The sequence below is a fragment of the Anolis carolinensis genome, chromosome 2 (assembly GCF_035594765.1).
Source record: "Anolis carolinensis isolate JA03-04 chromosome 2, rAnoCar3.1.pri, whole genome shotgun sequence".
Taxonomy (NCBI): domain Eukaryota; kingdom Metazoa; phylum Chordata; class Lepidosauria; order Squamata; family Dactyloidae; genus Anolis; species Anolis carolinensis.
This window is the reverse complement of record NC_085842.1, coordinates 59186155-59201529: the sequence shown is the minus strand read 5'-3', so window position 1 is coordinate 59201529 and position 15375 is coordinate 59186155. Positions and strand designations below refer to the sequence as shown.

Genomic DNA, 15375 nt, shown 5'->3' with positions numbered 1-15375 from the left:
AAGTCTGTTGGGAGGTAGGCAAGTGGGGTATATATATATCTGTGGAATGCTCAGGGTGGGAGAAAGAACACTTGTCTGTTTGCGGCAAGTGTGAATGTTGCAGCTGGTCACGCTGATCAGCACTGAATGGCCTTGTAGCTTCAAAGCCTGGCTGAGGGAATCCTTTGTTGGCAGGTACTGATTTGTGTCTACTGTACTGTTCTATGTGTGCGTATAGATCAGGCATGGGAAAACTTCGGCCCTCCGCTGCTAGGAATTGTGAGAGTTGAGGGCTAGTGTAGAAGGGCTTGGCAACCGCAGGAAAAGAGGAAGAAGTCGCTTGTTTTCTTTCCTTTCCGCTTCAAGTGGGAAGAGGAAGAGGCGGGGACAGAGCGAGGCCACGCCCACTCTCCCTCCCTTGACGTCAGCCCCTCCTTCCCGCGTCGCCCCGCCCACTCCTCTCGGCTCGCGACGGAAGGCGAGGGGGTGGGGCTAACGGCTCGGACGCCTCCTGTCTCCACCCTCTCGTCAGAGCGTGACGTCAGAGCGAGCGCTGGTGCGTGTGTGTGTGTCTATATCCCGATGCGTGGGCCGAGAGCTGCACTGCTCGCGCGAGAACGAGGCGTTCGTTGCCTCGGCCGTGAGGCGAAAGCGGCGGCGGAGGAGGGGAGAGGAGTTGGTGGCGGCGGCGGCGGCCGGGGGATGGAGCAGACGCCGCCGCCACCACCAGCAGCATCGCAGGAGGCGCTGGGGCCTCGTCTCCCGCTGTTGGTGAGTCTTCCCCTTGCTTCCCTTCCTCCCCTCATGAAACATGGATTTCGGGTTTAGCCTTGTTTATCTCACTACGAAAGAGACATACATACATATATGAGGTATCTGGAGAGGGCATGCCAGTCTAAATACGAAATTCACTTACGTGTATTTGTATGTGTGTATCAGGCATAGGCAAACTTTGTCCCTCCAGGTGTTTTGGACTTCAACTCCCACCTTGATTAGCATTGAATGGCCTTGTAGCTTCAAAGCCTGGCTGCTTCCTGCCTGGGGGCAGAGTTCTTTTCCCCACCCTGGACATTCTACAGATATAACCTACAATTGTGCCAAACATATTGCAGAAAACATACATACACTGATAGATACCTACATAAAAACTCCAATCATCACCCAAGTCAAAAAAGATACACAAAACCCTGGCAGGCTGTGCAAAAAGAATCTGCAAAGTCCACCTCCTCCAAGCCACCTAAACTGGGCTCTAAAGGCCAATGGATACTCCACCACAGACATCAGAAGAGTTATAAGGCCAAGAACAAGCCACAAGAGTAAAGACAAAGATCCACCTGAGGGAAAAGTGTTCATACCATACATCAAGGGAACCACTGAGCGCATAGGGAAGCTGATGAAGAAACACAGTCTACAAACTATCTACAGACCCACTAAGAAAATCCAACAAATGCTACATTCAGCAAAGGACAAGAGGAGTCCTCTTTCCTCTGCAGGAGTCTGCCGTATACCATGGACAAGTCTACATAGGGACCACGAAACACAGCATTGCCCAGACACGAATCAAGGAACATGAAAGGTCCTGCAGACTAACTCAACCAGAGGAGTCAGCCATAGCAGAGCACCTGATGAACCAACCTGGACACAGTATATTATTTGAGAACACAGAAATGTCAGACTACACAGAGAAGCCATTGAAATCCACAAGCATGTGGACAATTTCAACAGAAAGGAGGAAACCATGAAAATGAAAAAATCTAGCTACCAGTATGAAAAAACTCCAAAATCAGGACCGTAAATAAAAAACAACACTCTGGAAATGTGAATTCCAGGCAAGAAACAATCAGGGCCAGCTAACACCTCCCACCAAAGGATTCCCCCAGACAGGAAGCAGCTAGGCTTTGAAATACTGAAATACTTAAATACAGTAATTAAAAATAAGTTAAGACAAATTAAGATAAACGTAATGTAACATTTCTGCTAATATTGACTTTATTTTAATTTTTATGTAAAGTATTATTTTTTGCCGCTTTCTTGAGTTCCGGTTGACTGAGAGTCCATTGTGTGTATGTGTTTTCGCACACTCAAATAGAATGAATTTCATGCTTAAACTGGGGTGCCATCTGCAAGATATCTTGTATGCTTCTGTCTATATCTATATACGTACATGCATGCATAATGATATATCTTGGTGATGGCACCCTAGTCTGGACATGAAATTCATTTATCTTTCACATGCACCTTATATACATAGTTAGAACGTAATTTTATATATCACATTTTGATTTTTTTTTGTGCATGAAACAAAGGTATCATTAGAGCAGCCATGCTTATGGACAATTCTGGAGTGTTCAATATTCCAAATAAGGGACATATATTAGTTTAGTGTAGATTGAGTATTCCTTATCAAAAATGCTTAGGACAAGAAGTGTTCTATATTTTGTATTTTGTAAAACCTGTACAGTATTTGCATATTTATTCATAATGAGATATCTCAGAGATAGGGCCCAAGTTTAGACTTAAAATTCATTTATGTTTCATATATATCTTATACACATAAGTCTAAATGTAATTTTATATACAGTGTTTTTAATAATGTTGTGCATGAAACAGTTTGTGCACATAGAACCATCAGAAAGCAAGAAGCATCACTATCTCAGCCATGCATGTGGACAATTTTAGATTTTGGAGTATTTTGGAATCACAGGTGAGGGAGAATCAGTCTATAATAGTGTATCTGATATATCCCACTGTCTTTTGCATCGCTTTTGGTCTGTTGCAACTTGTGGACCAACCCAGGGAGAATCAGGATGAGAAAACTGATGGCCATGTTTAAATATTTGAAATGATCTCATATTGAAGATGAGCTTGTTTTCTGCTGTTCCAGAGAGAGAGAGAGAGAGAGATTGTCCCTAAACATTAAGAAATAATTGTGCGACAGTGAAATATGTGGCTTGGAGTTTGATAGAGTCTCCTTACAGATTTTTAAAAAGAATCCATCATTTGGGTGTCTTTTTATTGTGTTTACCTACATTGCAGAATGGGGGTTGACTGGCCCTTGGAGGTCTCTTCCAACTCTATGAATCTGATTCTATGAAATATTTTATAGCCTAACGAGGTGGCTGTTTCAAATGTTCTCTCTTATTTCTTGTATTAACTATGCTCTATAGAAAGTCTGAGACATCAACTAGTATTACCAGATGTTACTTATATCATTGTGAGACATGTATATTAAGTCTAATCAAAATAGAATCCCATATACAATAATGGCATCAGGACTGACAGCAAGAAGTAATTTGTTATATAAACTGGGCTAGGACTTTGAAAATATTGGATGCTAAAAAGGCAATGCAGCCATATATAAGGTGAATTTTTTGTAGTGCTTTCAGCACCTTTTAGTCACCAGTGCTTCTAATTTTTAGTGTATAATATACATACCAACAATTAGTGTCAGTACCAATAATTAGTCATGCTCTTTAGTAATCTAGAGCACCTGTCTTTGGATTATGATTTCTAGTTTCTACCAATATCATCAAAAAAGAAAAAGATTTTATCCCATGTTAGGCATAATAAAAAGAAAATATTAGTTATGCTTCTCTAAGTTTGAAAACAAAATCTTATTTAATGTGGATGTTGTTCTGAGGTTACATAGCGGCTTTGTTTTGTTTGTCTCTGTATAGGTTCTTATTAGGCACTTGAGTTTTCTGAATAAGAAATCAGAAGTGACCAGAGCAGTTTATTAGATTCCAGATTTTCTTTCTTCCTTCTCCCTTTTTAGATGCCATTTGATTTTAGTTTTGTGTAGAGTATTTCTGTTATACAGGGTGTTTGAAAAAGAACTCCCTAGTTTTAATGTGTTTTAACTTAAAACTAGGAAGTTCTTTTTCAAACACCCTGTATCTGGGACTAGTGATTTTAATGGCTAACTTAAGCAAGAAAATATTGGCCCATCCTTGTGGGTCATGCATTGTTGAATCAAATGAATGAATATTATCTTCTAAGATAGAGACTTAGAAGATAAGTGCTGTTAATTGACCACTTACAGATACTAGCAATAACCTTAAAAGTGAGACCCTATATTTAACAGCTCATAATCATACCTTAGATTTGCAGTGTGGTGGTGATTTGGAACTCATTGAAGTATTTCTGGAAGGGAAATAGTTTGATTGTTAAAGTAGTTATATTCTGTAAGTCTCACTTCAGTCTCCTTTTTCTCAGAAAAATATTTACATAATACTAAACAATTTTATTGTTTATTAATACATTTAAATAAATAAATGTTTGAAACTTATTAATAATCACTTAATAATAAAGTGGGACATTAGAATATTTGTAGCAGCCATAACTGATTGGGACATAATGCTAGATGTAAAAACAATTGACACGACTTCTGGCTGTCATTCCAAGTTCCAGTGCCAGGTTTCAATCTAGAGATCCAGGCAAAGGTCTCATTAGAAGCAAAACACAGGGAAAGCAAGGAGTCATTAGGGAATCATGGTAGATGTGTCAGAATTTGAAAGTGCATTTGGTGGTTCCAGTTGTAATCCCCCTTTTCAAGTTTAAATGTTTAATTTCAAAACAGGAACCAGTTGCTAGACATGAGAAAATATATTTTACAGATTGGAAAACAGCAGATAGCATGTCAAAACACTACTGATAAGATTCCTAAAGTTTTAAAAAAGGGATGGAGAGAGCCTTCACAGATGACTTTTGAAATGTTTCATATAGCCTTGGGCAGTCCTGGGTGCAATTCAGTTATTGTACATACTCATGTAGACATCTAGAAATTTAGCGTAAAAAATTCAACCTATGTGGGTGTCAACTTATCCATGAGTCAGTGTAAGAGCTGTACTTTAACTGGGAGAACCTAAAAGAGGCACCAACCCCCTCTGCCATTGTGCTGCTTTTGGGCTTTTGCATGGGCAGGAAAAAGTTGGTACTGTAGTATCAACCAGGGATGACTGGCCTGAGGTAATGCTGGCTCTTTTTTATCTCCATGGAATGACCCTCAGCTAATGCATGCACAATATTAGTTTTCCTATATCGTGGCAAGATTGCTATTGTTTTATACATTTTTAGAAATTATTGAGATTGAGAAAAACAACCAGCTATACAGAAATAATAACCCTGTTGGTCTGAGTTTTCATAATGTTTTCTGATGCCTAATGTCTTTCATCTTCAGTGATCAATCAATAAAATGGAATGAGTAATCTGTATGGCCTTGTAATTATAAGGGAAGCAAACTGAACATTTTAAACCTTTTAGCAGCCGTTCTTCAGTGTTTGAGGCTCCTGGATGTTGCATTTTCTGTATGCTATTCTTTATCTTGCTTATAAAGTTAAAGCTAAGCAAAGTCGGGTGATATATATCTTCAGCACGTTTTCGATCCTTGTAAAATTCAGATTGATTTGGTATCTAGGAAACAAACTCCATAACTATACAACAATCGAAAGATGAGAGACTAAAAAAACTGGAAGAATGAAAAAGTATTTGCCTGATTCCACAGAGATGTGTAAGAGAGAGCTATAGCAGCATTTGCAGTTTCCGGGGAAATATAGCTGTATGTTGAGTGGTTTGAGAAAGAGAAATGTAAGAGTTTAAGAATATATTGCATACTGTAGGGAACATGAGCACAGAAAGTGTTTTTCAAAATTTGGGGATTTAGATAATTCTGTGAAACTGACAGAATATTCTGGACAGCCAAAGAAGTACTCTTTACAACATAATACTATTTTAAAACATTGCAACTGAAAGGCATGATGGCTTTTGAAATAGGTCAGAAAAATTATGGTGAAGTTGTCTCCATTAATTTCTGTCACTATTAGGCAGCTATTCTGCCTCTAGTTTAAAGAGCAGCATGATGCGGGATACCACTTGCTTGCAGGAAGAACAAAATCTTGTTGGTGACTGTCAGAAGTAGGATGCTAGGCTACATTGTTGGCAATTGTTTTCACTATGAAGCAGCTTACTATTGTTTGTAATGATATATATTCCCAATGACTTCTGTACATGCCATGTCCTTCCTTCTAAATACATATAGAATTCTGCTGAATAGGAAGTTTCTGATTGTTTTCACTTGGTATATATACTTGTTTATACATTTTTTTTGGTTAAAATGGACCCCAGAACTCTTGGTTGGTTTATACACTGATCTGTTTAATAGCATATTCAAATAATGGCAGCCGTGTTAGCAACAGAGACTGTGTTGGAGCTTCCCTCACTGGGCAGAGATAGCAGGGAGTGTAGCTGCTTCTCCCAGGCTTCTTCGGTGTGGAATAAGGACTGAATGTCCCAGATCGTAGTCCATCATGAGAGATCCAGCAGGAAGCATTTTTACCTTTTTTCTCTTGTCCTAACAAAGAAACAACCTGCTTGTGGTCCCCTCCCCTGCTCTGGAGCATTGAATAAGGTCTGAAGGTCCCAGATCCTCAGCGTGGAATAAGATCAAAGTAATAACTCTCCTCCCCACAAGACTGCTTCACCTCTCCCCTAAGAAACATCTTGTTTTGCTGCCCTCCTGCCCCCCAAGAAGCAATGCTGCCTTTGTTCTCTTCCCCATCAAGGCTCTTTGAGGGCTTACCTTCCTTTTCAGAGAGAGGTCACCGATACTGCCATTTTTTTGTCCAGGCATTGTGAAAGGCTGTTAGGAAAAGGGTAATTTATTTGCCAACCTTTCTGGGTTTAAATCACACAAAATAAAAATATTAAAAAACACAGTCTGTGAACCTTTATAACCTTTGTTATGTGCCTCTAGGTTTTACCTTCAACTTTTCCATGGATCATATCAAAACCATAATTTGGGCCCCCAAATCTGCACTTGATTTGTACATGAGGTTGACTTATACATGAGTATATATAGTACTATGTAGGTATAAGAAAGCTGTACAAGTTTTGCCGCTTTAATGGAAACAAAGGTGTAGAGAATGTATGTGTTGTCAAAGGCTTTCATGGCCAGAATAACTGAGTTGCTGTGAGTTTTCCAGGCGGTATGGTGATGTTCCAGAAGCATTCTGTCTTGACATTTCAACCACATCTGTGGCAGGCATCCACATGCCTCCAGGCACAACAGCCAGGACTGTACAGTTGAAAGGCTACTCATTGCTAATCAAACTTGCTAATTGCAACATCCACACTTGTTTAAAACAGACAGGGTTCTTTCCGACCCTGGACATTCCACAGATATACATACACTCCAACTGCCTCATTTCCAACAGACCTATGAACAAACCTCTGAGGAAACTTGCCACAGATGCAAGAGAAACGTCAGGAGAAAGTGCTACTGAAACATGAACAAACAACCTGAAAAATCTCACAGCAACCCGGAGCAAGAGCTGATAGATATTGAATTCATAGCTCAAAAGCCCAGTGTTTACATACCTGAAAATTACCCTCTGAGTCACTCTGTCTGGATTTAGCCAAGCATAAAGTTGTGGTAACCATAGAAGAAAAACTTGTTCCTATCCAAGGAAATGCTTTAATAAGGCTTACTTTAAAACTTATCCACAAACCTGTAAATATATGAATGGGGAAACAACTGTTACTCAAGATACTCTTGGATTTTTCATACCTAAAACAAAACTGAATTAGCAAAGTAGTAACTTGTAATGTTTTTAGAAAATAGGTCTTAATGTTGGATCAAATATTCCAGAGCGCATTCTCCACTCACATTTAACTGACAATACAGTAAACTCTCTGTTAACTGACATCCATGGGGATTGGTAGGTGCCAGCTAAATGTGGTTCCTGGTTGCTTGAAAGTTACTATTAAAATTAGGCCTAACTAATACTGTACCATGCCATAAACTCTGTATTGACTTGATATTAATATTAAAAGATGGCAAATAAAAACAAATAAAGACAAACTTAATTTGATGTAACATATTTTTATAAAACAGCAATCTGAATGCAGTATGCAATTTTAGTTAAGTTTTTTGCTGGTTACCTGAGTTAACTGAGAGTGTGCTGTACCTGAATGCTGCTCGTTGTTCTATCCCTGGATCTCTGTTTTGTCTATAAGGAGGAAGAGTTTGGAAGATATGGAGTGTAGAAATCGTATATATGCAATTGCTTTATTTTTCTTTGGAGGATTGGCATTTCCCTACAAAGCAGAGACTAGGGCAGTGAAAGAAGGCTGGTGTGAAAATAGAATGTCATATGACAGCATTTCTTCCCTCAAAAGGAGTGCGAAAACCCCTTAATGGCATGTGGTTGATTCTATAGACAAATTGCTAAAACATAAAGAACATTGGAGATGAAATTAGTTGAATATGCACATGTGCAATGAAGCATTACAGTTCTGGTGCTTGCATAATAACGTTTAAACTGACCTCACTTGAACTCAGGGTTGACATTTGTAAAGGATTTTTTAAAATGCTGCAGCTTTCTGTAAATATAAATATATATTTTTTTCTCTAATGTGGCAGGTGGTATCTTACCTATTTACCTCTTCGGATATTGAACCATAGTGGAAAATTTACTTACCCTGGCAGGAGTATGTCAGGATTAACCGAGAGATGCACAGCCCTATCTTTTCTGTGGAAGTGTCAGCAAAAGCATCCTTATGTTGGTTTCAATTATATATGTATATTTACTTCTGAAATATCAGAATCTCTACATTAGCCACAAAAGACCATCACAAAAATGCAGATAAACAATATTAAAGAATATAACAAAACAAATGAAGACAATATTTATAGTAAATATGAATAGGAATATATTGAGACCTAAGTAGAATGTCGGTCATTATAAACAATAAGAAAAGATAGCCAAAGCACTGTCAAAATTAATGTTACAAAAAGAAAAACCCAAATACCAAAAAAAGCACAGAAAGTAGTGTAATAAAGAACATGAATACAAAATGAAGTTTATAACAATATGTAAACATAGAAAATCAAATCAAGGATACATTTCAAACGTAGCGATGGTATTAACATTATACAAAATGTTTGGTAAACACATTTCTTCAATAGGTGAGCAAGTATATCCAGTGTACAAAGCTCATTTCCATGACTTGTGCCTGTAATATACTCTCTACTGGGAATATTAGGAAGTTATGTGTTCATATGGTCAGCATTCAGCAGGCCAAGCACCCAATGGCACATATTTCATGGACTTTATAAGCATTCTTCCATAAGTCCCATTGGTCTCCCTTTGCTTTCCTATTTTTGTGTTCAGTTTAACTACATATGCAGGTGCATACAGGCTGAGAAACCCATCAAACCTTTGTTTAGAGGTGCTTTGGTTTAGTTTTGACCATTCTATTAACAGATCAGGTGTGCATTTGGATATAAGAATTCCCTTTGCAGTTAGACTTGTTTTTTCAATCATATTTTCTTTTGGCTGTCAAAATAGTCCAGAACTGGCTTACCCTTTGAAACAGATACAAAATCAAACATTTAAAAAATAATACATCCTGCAGAATTTCAAATAGCCTTTCAGCTATTATCTTTATCACAATATTAAATATATGCAATTAACTTTTTCAAAATGGTACCAGTATGCTGAGATAGATAAAAGTAGAAAATTACCATTTGGAAAAATAAATTGGGGGAGAGATTGGGGTTTGGGGTTGAATCCTTAAATATATCATGACACTAGATTTTGAGCATAGAGTTATTATATTATTTGTAAGTGATCTGAAGCAGCAAGATAATAGAGCTCGAGTGCTGTTTTTCTAAGCTGACTCTTGAAAAGCTAAGAAATCAGCCCACGTTTGCCTGTGCATAATAAAAAACAGATGTCATCAAGATCTTTGTACCTGCGCTTTGTATTTAAAAGGCTTACTAGAAATTATCTATTCTTCTGTGTCAGAAGCATTGCTTTCTCTCTAAAAGAGGTTTAGGAAGCTATGTGGAATGCTTTTGCGATGGCAGACCATCTACTGTCGCACTTGACCTTATCAAATATAGTTGGAAGCAAATGGAGAATGTGAACTCAAGATATTCCCTGGCTAAATGACATGGATATTTGATATTTGGCTAACTCTGCTGTGCTAAGGAACATTATTTGGATTATTACTAAAATTTGTTTACTCTTTTCTAGATTCATTTCTTTCTTCATGTTTCTATAAATATTATTTGTGATAATATGTATTATTGAGAGTCATTTTGCCTGGGTGATATAACCAGCTGATATCATATGTATCTGCAAAGGTTAAAGGGTTGTTCATGTTATGTCTTTCTAAATTACAAGCATTTGGATACTTATTGCTCACTTTCTAATTATGCCCAGTCTCTCAGTGCATAAAGACATGCATTATTTATATTGAACTCACTGAATGCTCCCGAGAGAGTTTTACCCCATTCTAAAGTGGATTTTTCATTTGCAGTACTTTCTCATTCTGTAGAAATATGTCTTGGGTGGGTTTCTCAATGAAAACTCTTTTTTGAAGAAGTAAATATTTCAAGAGGAAGCTAGGTATGTGCAAACACATGTACATGTGTAACAAGTCTATGATGTAATTTAAGATGCATTCTTGGGCATTACTTTGCTTGTGGAAAATTTAATATTAGAAGCAAAAATAACATGGAAAGAATAGGAATAATCTATCCAACAAAAAAGAAGAGCGATCTGTTATTTTTCACCAAACCGTTTATTTAAAATTAACATGCACATGTGAAATAAAGAGCCATGTCAAGTAGGTCTTGCATAAGTAAACAAAAGCATTTTGCACCTTTTAGTGATCACTTTAAGGCTTTTTGTAGAGAGAGATAATATATAGCCTCCTGTTGAACAAGCTTAACTGGCTCCTAGTTTGTTTCTAGATAAAATTCTGTTATGATCTTTATACTCAGTCTAAATGATCTAGAGCGCAGCTTTCTAAAATGTGTGTCGTCACACACCAGTGTGTTGTCTGTAGTGCCTAGATGTGTTGTGTGAAAATGCTCTGCCCCATCCCCACAAAAAACTCCCCCACCCTCACTTCCACCAATCCTCCTATTCCACCAGTAGTCTTGACAGCCACTTGGATCTGCTGCCAAACCAATCCATGGGGGCAATTGCAGTCATTCTCATTGGGATGGTGCAGTGTGTTAGAGCAGTAAAAATATGAGGATGCTATTGGCTGGCTGCTGAGGGGGTCCTTTCCAGCACAAAGGCCTGCTCGGAGTAATCATGTGGTCCCCAGGCTTCCCCTACCACACCCCACCAGGAGAAACCTCTTAGTTTGGGGAAATAAATACATGTATTTAAATCTAATGTATTAGATAGTATTATTTTGCCCCAGGGATATTTAGAAGCATATGCTATTTTACAGTATTACAAATAATTTAGTAAATAATTTCCACATAAAGCATTGAATGTATTTAAATACAGAGTATTAGATAACATTATTTTGAGCATTGGGAACATTTACAGTTCCGCTTTTCTGAAAAATCCCACATCAATGCTTGTCATTCTGCCATATGTGAGGAATAGGTTTCTGGCAACTCTTTCATCAGTAGTTGTCTGAACCATATGCCACACATATGGTCCCACAGGCCAGAAAATCCAGAGGTCCCACATCCCAGAAAATTTTATTTTCCAGGGTTTCAGGGGAAGAAAAAAGGCAGAGGCAAGGAAACTCTAGCCCTTGGCCATTAATACAATACTTCTTATGGAATAAAAAGTACAGTAGAGTTCCGATTAACATAAACAGGCGAGCTGAATGTCAGATAATCGAAACTGTTAGATAATAGGGAGGCCCTATTATACCCTGGCAAGCCGAATGCTTGCCAAGAGGGAAATGTCTCCTCCCTCCCAGCAAGCACCCGGCTTGAAGAGGCCCTCTGCTGCCTAGAAAAACAGCTGTTTTTTAAGGCAGCAACGCACAGGGGACTTTTCCAAGCCAGGTGCTTGGCTGGGAGAGAGGACACTTTTCCCTCTTGGCAAACAACCCTTGGAGATGCCTGCTGCTGCCTAGAAAGGCAGCTTTATTTCTAGGCAGCAACACACAGGGAGCCTCTCCAAGCACTGGGTGCTTACTGGGAGAGAAAAGTCTGCGGTGCTGGGCACCCGCCGGGAGGGGTGAGACATTAGCGCATTGGATTAAACGGTGTGTTGAATAAGCGGAAGTCCAATAACCGGAACTCAACTGTGTTTCATAATAGTATGGAAACACACTTGACTTTGGCTGTACAATCATCCCATGAAGGGATTAATCTGTGAATCATTTCCATGTCACAATCCTTATATATTGTCTCTTCTAGGTCCTTTGGGCAGACCTTATTAAACTGAAGCACCGTGGACTTTCCCCCCCTTACTGGAGCATTAACTGAACTATTCATAGTGTTAAATATCCTTTATTACATAAGTATTTCCCAGGGTAAATCTACTGTTGTGCACACATTTATATCTTTGGATCATTGCGACTTTTTCAACCCTGATAGAAGCTCCCCTTTTTCTCTAGAGAGGAAGAAATCTTGTTGCTTATAACATATTGTAGGGGTCTTTGCAATGGAATAATTAGATCGTAAGGAGCAGAGATAATGTTTGGGCATTATCTAATCTGTGTGTGGCAAAGTATTCGTAGAATGGTAAAATGTCTGTTTATTAGTATGAAGGCACATAACATGAGTAAAATCTAGATTTTTGGGAGTTCAATGTCTTAATTCTGTTACAAACCAGAATTAAATCTCCTTCTCAGTCATAAAACCTTGATCTTAGATTCTAATAAATAAATCTAATAAAGTGATTCCTATGTCATCAGTTTAATCCTTACAGCAACAATGTGGACAAAATCATGGATCATGAACAGATTAATGATCAGTCAGACTAGGAGATTTCCTAGCTCATCAGCCTTTACTGTACCACACTAGACTCTTTTTTTAAAAAAAGGTGGGATAAAAACACAGGCAACCTTGTCAACTACCCTTTGGCATATGAATATTTACTCCTTGGCTCATAAATAGTACCATGAGTATAAAGCTGCAACATATTACGAATTTCTTGTACTTTTTGTAAGAAAATTTATTTCTTTGTTTTTATTAAAGTGTGAAAACATCTGTTTATTTTTGTCTTATTGAGAGTGGAAGAAGGTCTGTTATGGGTTGGCTCAATTTGATTTGATTAATCTTCATCCTGGAACTGGTCAGCCATAACTTGGGGTAATGGGACATCCTTTGTCCCAAGTGTGCTTAGTGTGTTGACTTGATCTTAGTATGTATCGCACTCTGCACTTGCCCTAGAAGCCTTATATATCAACTGTCACATCAGCACTTTTAATCTTGTACCCATTACTCTGGCCCGGCCCAGTTTTATTGTGTTTTAGCGTATTGTTTATTGCTTGTTGTTTATACTGTTTTAATTGTTTTAATTTGCCTTTTGTTTTGTATTGTTATATTGTGTGTTGAGGCCTTGGCCTTTGTAAGCCGCATCGAGTCCTTCGGGAGATGCTAGCGGGGTACAAATAAAGTTTAATAATAATAATAATAATAATAAATGTAGATTTTGTTCTAAAATTTGTTTTCTTTTTTTTCTCCATAAGCTGCTGCTTGACAGAGGAGCCCCACCAGCTGGTTATATTTAAAAATAAATTGTGGAGGTAAGTATCTTCTATTTTAAGTGGTGTCTTGGCTTTTATTGAAGGTTTCCTATGCAGTATCCTAACAGAAAGAATCACAGAGTATAGACCTCTTCACATGGTCCAAAATTTGGCTGTGGTGACAGGGTTTTAAAGAAGACCTCCCCCTGTGTGATGAGGCAGGGGAGAAGCCATGACGGTGTGATAGCCCTCCGCGGGCACTGCTGGCATCACCACACTCAGTGGCAATACACAAACATTCTGGCGGCACATGTGAAGAAGTCATAGGTCATAATGTTTGCAAACATGTTGCCTGCAGACTGAATATATGACTTTATATCCAGTGCTGTTATTATGTAGACAGATCTGTTCCAGTCTGTTAAAAAAGAGAATTGTTTCTGTCTATAGATTGCCAGAGGAGTGATTCCTCATTCTTTCTCTCTTGTCTATTTGCCCCTGAAATCTGCTTTGGAGACCTAAAGAAGATTTTTGAATGCTTTGGAGATCTTGGGAGGTGGGAAGTAGAGAGTGAGAAGGTTCTGTTGTGCTAGCACAAGGTTAGATTTATTTCATCTCCTGTGCTAAATAGATCTGATGCTTTACTAATGGTGTTGGTTGATGATGATGATTATTATTATTACATCTATCCCCCAGATTAGGAGTAATTGAAGCTTTCAGAAATTGAAAACATAGTTAACAATCTACACAATACAAAAATTAAAGCAAGATAAAACAATAAAAAATAAAACCAGATTCAAAGATACACCATTAAATCACATAAACACTTGCACAACAGTATTTCCAATACATTGTATAACATGGACCTTACACAGTTAATTGTCAATTTTTTTTCTCTATTAAAAAAAATTAGGGAGTATGCCAGTCTAGCCTTTCTGGAAAATATGTTCCAGTGCCTGGCGTCTGCATCTAAAACATTTTTCCCCATGTTCCCACCATATCTTTGATGGAGGGAGGAACAAGAAAATAAAATTTGTCCCCTTTATTAATCCTGTAAAAGGTCCTAAATGGCTCAAGTCCAGCCTATCTTTATGATCACATTTCCTATTACGAACCGTACGATCTACAGGGGAGGCCCTTCTCTCGCTCCCACCACCGTCTCAAATGTGGTTGGTGGGGACGAGAGAGGGGGCCTTCTCGCTCGTGGCCCCCCTGGCTCTGGAACTCCCTTCTGAGAGAAATCAGTTTAGCTCCCACCCTGGCCTCATTCCGAAAAGATGTGAAGACCTGTTTTTTCCAAGCCACCTTCAATTAAGATGAACAATTGACTGAGTCCCTACACCCACCTAGCCTCTGCATTTTATCACTGGCCTATGTTAGTACTCCTAATATATTGCACAACTATAATTTTATTCTTCTGCCCCAATATTGAAGTGCCATTATGTCGCCCTTGGCTTTTATTGTGTGATGTTGTGATTTTATAGTTCTGATGTATTAATTTGTTGTAACTGGAATGTATTTTATGTTGTATTTTATTGTATACTAGCTGTGCCCGGCCATGCATTTCTGTGGCAAAGTGGTGGTGGTATTGGTTAAAAATTGTTGTGGAATTTTTATTTGACGTTATTTGTATTTTTAAATTAATTTTATTGTAACATCTTTTTTAATTTATTATATTTTATTATTTTCTTTTATTATTTTTAGTTATTTTGTGTTATTATAGGATTTTATTGTATTAATTTTTTAGTGTTTTTAATTATTTTTAGTGTTTTTCATTTTTATTGTATTATTTGTTGTATTTTATTTTTATTGTTTTATTATTATTTGTTTTTTATTTTGTATGTATTATATTTTATTATTTGATTATATTTTTATTTATGTTTTATAATTGTATTATTGTATTTTATTTTTTATGTATTTTTTGTATTTATTTATTTATTTATT

At 37.8% G+C, this 15375-nt stretch overlaps 1 protein-coding gene across 1 annotated transcript in view; it reads left to right on the top strand.

Annotated features, from left to right (window-relative positions):
- Positions 1-511: 511 nt before the first annotated feature.
- The window catches only part of tmcc1 (transmembrane and coiled-coil domain family 1), a 156925-nt gene continuing 142061 nt past the window's right edge, over positions 512-15375 (top strand). Inside the window, exons 1-2 of the mRNA XM_008116980.3 lie at positions 512-750; positions 13438-13494. The gene's annotated coding sequence lies outside the window, so the exon portion shown is untranslated. The remainder of the gene's footprint in view (positions 751-13437; positions 13495-15375) is intronic.